The 5,131-nt window shown below is 44.3% G+C and overlaps 1 protein-coding gene across 1 annotated transcript in view; it reads left to right on the top strand.

Moving 5' to 3' along the window:
- Mtf1 (metal regulatory transcription factor 1) overlaps positions 1 to 5,131 on the top strand; it is a 58,001-nt gene that overhangs the window by 38,273 nt on the left and 14,597 nt on the right. The gene's annotated exons all lie outside the window — the stretch shown is intronic.

The following is a 5,131-nucleotide window of genomic DNA, read 5'->3' as shown; positions in this document are numbered from 1 at the left end:
GTCTGCTCAGGATGGACTCGAGAGTGATGGATTCAGGGTTTGCTTTCAGGTATTTTGATAACTGCTGGAGTGGTTAGAATCAGTGTCAGTTCCCTCTCCAAAGGTTCTAGACAGGAGGTGAAAACAAATTTATCCATCATTTTAGAGGAATAGAGGGTTGTCTCCCTTAGCTAAAGGTAGGAACTACAGTATTGCAGACCAAGATCTGAGCAGCAATTTCTGATTAGGAACAAAATCATCAATGAGACACAATTGTATAAATAACTTTTTTTTGTCTTTTTGAGACAGGGTCCCCTGTAGCCTGGAACTCACTATGTAGACCAGGCTGGCTTAGAACTCACAAAAATCTGCCTGCCTCTGCCTCCCAAGTGCTGGGATTAAAGGTGTGCACCATGGACTTAAGCCTAATGTCTGGGAAGTGTAATCCCTTGAACTCTTAAAGAAGTGTACTAATGGCATTACTCTTTGGTTATGCTTTCCTTTTTGGGTTTTTAAGACCATACAGTTGGCCCAAATAAATCAATTTGTTTTTACACTTAAGGTCATTTGAGGCTCTGTTCCTCAGGAATCACATGGGCTTGAGAGGAGCTCCTGGCTCCTTTCTTTTACCAGTTCCATCTATGTGAAGATAAGTCAAAGGTCCTGTTCGACCATGTCTGGCTTCACTTGGAAGCATGAATGAGATGTTTCCTCTAAGTTGACCCTCCTCTTTATAGACTGGACACTGGTTGAAGTCGATCTCGTGGGGTCTCCATGTCCCCCCTAAACAAGAGGACACGTGACTCCACATTTACAGGACATTTTGAGAGATGTTCCATAGTCCCCTGGAACTTGGTCAGCCTTGGAAGGCAAGGGGCAAAAACTGTCCTTTAAGTCCCTCTGATCGCATTAGTATAGGCCTTAAAGTATGGCTGTTAAACAGTTTAGTTCCACCAGTCTGATTTTTTTTTTTCTTTTAGTCTGATACTTTTAATTATCATGTGCTGTGTAGATAAAGCTTGGGTAAACAACCAAATATTCTCAGATAAACATTGACTAGATTTATATTTTGTTCCTTAAACTAGTTGACTAAACTATGACTCTAGAAATTTAAGATTATGTATATGTTATTTTTGTCTCATCCTTTATGTATAACAAACCTAAACAGACCTTTATCACTTGCTTAGGCTTTCTCATTTTTTCTATTTTAGAAAATATTTCCATTCCCATATCTTTTTTTCCTTCAGTTGTGAAACTTCTTTTCTTGGGGATGCTAAGCAACACTTATTCCCTTTTAAGGTTCTAGTGTCAAGCCAGTGTTTCATTAAGTTTTACCAGGGAACCAATGAATTTATTGAGCTTACTTACCGATATAACTGAGGGGTTGCTGAGATGTATGTATGACCTGAGGGTATGCACACTGGATAGCCTTTACCCAGCATGGGTCATGCCTTCTCTTCCTAGCCTTCCACAGATTGTGTACTTTAGCCCTCCCCAAATCTAGGAGGTCATGTGTGATTAGGGTCAAGTTACATATAGCTGGCTGGGAAGAGTGGCCGGGTACTCCAGTAAGGGTCCAGTGACACTGCTTGGCTCTCCTTTAATGAATGAGCGCAACCGTCAACAAGCCCAATTGTGACTATCGTCGGTTTTTCTTAAGACAAGGTCTCACTATGTAGTTCCGGCTGGCTTGGAAATCGCTATGTAGATCAGGCTTGTCTTGAACTCACAGAGATCTGCCTGCCTCTGCTTCCTTGGAGTGCTGAGATCAAAGGTGTGAGCTACCATACCCAGTTTTGTGTATGTGTGTTGGGGGGGGGGCGGTGCGCACAAATGTGGAGGCTAGAGGAGGGTGTTGGATGTCCTGCTCTATCACTCCACCTCATTCTCTTGAGACAGTATATCTCATTGATCCTGGAACTAGGGCTGGGGCCTGGCAAGCCCCAGTGATCCTCTTGTCCCCAACTTCCACAGCACTGGGGTTGTAGGTATTCTTGTGGCAATGCTAGCTTTTTTTTTTTGCATGGATGTTGGGGATTTCAACTCAGGTCCTCATGCTTGAACATCAAGCACTCTTACCCACAGACCCATCTCCCCAGCTCACTCTCAGCATTTCTAAGACATCAACAGAATAAGAAATAGGGTGCTGGTGAGATGGTTCAGTGGGTAAAGTGTGCTTGCTGTGAAAACATGAGGACTTCTGTTTGATCCTCAGCACCCATGTCAAAGCCATGCATGGCAGTGCACACTCATAACCCTATCACTGGGAGAGAGACAGGACATGACAGGTGGATTCTGAGGACTTGCTGGCTAGTCAGTCAGTCTAACTGAAGTGGTGAGCTTTAGGTCCAGTGAGAGACTGCCTCAAAAAATAATAAGGTAGAGCATGATAGAGGCAGGTACTCAGCTTTGACCTCTGGCCTGTACGCACTCACTCACACACAAAGAAATAGAAAAGAACATTGGACACATTGTAAGCTGTTTCATAGATTTTTGTATCAGCTACATGTCCAGCTATACTGTGTGTGTGTGTGTGTGTATACATGTATGTATGTATATTGTAAAATTTCTTTCTTGGGTCACAGTACAAAATCTGAAATTTGCCCTCCTGGCCTGTGAATTCTAATTTGGCTGGACTGGAAGCTGGAAGTACTGCATAGCCTTTTGCCTTTTGCCTTTTGCCCCATCCTGCTGATCAGTGCCTGGACTTCCCAGCTGGTGCTTCCAACTGATGGTGTCAGAATAGAATAATTGGCTCCAAAGCAGCTTTCTCACTGAGGACTTCCACACTGGAGAACAGCCCTGCTCACCACACTTATACCCAGGCTCAAGGCATCCCTTGCTCTCCTTCCCACAGCAGAGATATTACAAAATGCCCTTAAACATGAGTTGGAAGCTGGGGCAAAGTCTCACTGGAAGATGAGTTTTAGTTTAATTTGTACAATGCAGCTAACTTCTTCCTTCCTCTTCCTTCCTGCCCCTCCCCTTCCCTTTTCCCTCTTTTTTTTTTTTTTTTTTTTTTTTTTTGAGACAGGGTCTCACTGTGTAGCCTTAGCTGGTCTGGAACTTATATAGACCACTCTGGCCTCAAACTCATAGAGATCCAACTGCCTCAGTCTCCTGAGTGCTGGGATTAAAGCTGTGTACCACCATACCTAGCTCCAATGTCTTCTTTTTTTTTTTTGGTCTTTTTGAGACAGGGTCTCTCTGTAACACCAGCTGTCCTGGAACTCACTATGTAGACCAGGCTGGCCTTGAACTCACGGAGATCCGCCTGCCTCTGCCTCCCAAGTGCTGGGATTAAAGGCGTGCACCACCACACCTGACCCCAATGTCTTCTTTTAAGACAGGACCTGGCTGTGTAGTCCAGGTTGGCCTGAAATTCACAGCAATCCACCTGCCTCAGTCTCCAGATTGCTGGGATTATAGGCACCATGCCCTACCACCTGGTGTGTACAACTTACATATGTATGTGGATATATATGCATTTGTGTGTGTATGTGTGTGTGTTTGTGAGAGAGAGAGAGAGATGTTCACTCTTGCCTTCTGCTTTGTTCTGGGAAGTCTCTTAGTAGTATTTCTATCAGGTCTGTGAGCTTCTAGGGCTCCTCTTGCCTGTACCTCCCATTCCCCCAAGCACTTTTACCAGCTGAGCCATCTCCCTAGTCCCCTCTTTCTCACTCCCTTCCTCCCTTTCTCCTTTTTTAAAGCTGCTTTTTTTCAGAAATGGTCTTATTCTGTAACCCAGGCTAGCCTTAAACTCTTCATTAGTCCTGCTCAGCCTCAGCCTCTGAGGTGTAGGGTTACAAGCATGAGCCACCATGCTTGAGTGGACTGTCTTCAGTTACTTGCATTTATTTGCAAGTTGGGAGATTTCACATTAAAAAAAAAAAAAAAAGATTGATATTACAGCCCTGACTTGAGCTTTGGAAACCCTTGGCCTGCAATGTCCCAGGTAGTATTCAGCTGAGGCCTTTGAGACAACTGGAGTGCATCTGCTCTAGGGTGCCACAGCTTCCCTGTCCCTGCCCTCCTGCCACGCTCATGGGTTGCCTTCCTGGACTGTCAAGACTGATGCTTTTGTTACTTTTTTTTTTTTTGGTCTTTTTGAGACAGGGTCTCCCTGTGGCCCCAGCTGTCCTGGCACTCACTATGTAGACCAGGCTGGCCTTGAACTCACAGAGATCTGCCTGCCTCTGCCTCCCGAGTGCTGGGATTAAAGGCGTGTGCCACCACGCCCGGTGACAACATGTTCTTATTTCATAAGAGGTACAAGCTGTAGGGAATTGCCTTAGTATAATTTCTGTTGTTAATAGCACAATACCATAGACTAAATTTTACAGAAAAGAGGTTTTCTTTAGTGCCTGGTTCTGGAAGCTCAAAATTGATTGGTCACATTTGTGTGTGTGTGTGTGTGTGTGTGTGTGTGTGTGTGTGTGTGTGTACATGTATGCTCATACTGGTGGAGGCCAGAGACATTAGGTATCTTCTTCTCTCTCTCTCTACCTTATTTTTTGAGACTGGGTCTCTTGTTGAACACTATTTTGGCTAGACTATCTGGCCAGCAAGCCCCAGGGATCCTTCTGTCTCTGATTCCCCAGTGCTGAAATTACAGGCATGTACCACTGTGCCTGGCTTTTATTGTTGTTATTAGATTTATTTATTTGCTTTGTTTTGAGGGTTTCTGAGGATCAAACCCAGGTCCTCATGTTTGTATGGCAAACACTTTACACACTAAGCTCTTAATCTTGCCCTATCCATACACTTTTCTTTTGGGGGTAGTGGGGGCAGGATCTTCCACATGTAGCTCAGGCTGACCTGGAACTTTTTCTGAACCTTGGGCTGGCCTAGAAATTGCTATCTCCCTGCCTCAGCTTGCTGTACTGGGATTGCAAGTATATACCACACACAGCTTCAGTGATGACTTTTCTGGCAGGAAATTTGAGTGTATGTATCCTAGTCTCTACTTTTTTTTAAGACAGGGTTTCAACTATGTAGACCAGGCTTGCCTTGAACTCACAGGGATCTACCTGCTTCTCCCTCCTAACTGCTGAGATTAAACTTATTTGTTTTGGCTCAGCTAACATGAATTTCCATGAGGCAAACTATAGCAGTAATAGCTGCAATCTCATTTCTGTGTAGGATTTGGTCT

The sequence above is a fragment of the Nannospalax galili genome, unplaced genomic scaffold (genome assembly GCF_000622305.1).
Source record: "Nannospalax galili isolate Female #2095 unplaced genomic scaffold, S.galili_v1.0 scaffold944, whole genome shotgun sequence".
NCBI classification, from domain to species: Eukaryota; Metazoa; Chordata; class Mammalia; order Rodentia; family Spalacidae; genus Nannospalax; species Nannospalax galili.
Note: the sequence above shows the minus strand (reverse complement) of the source record. Positions and strands in the feature narration are given on the sequence as shown.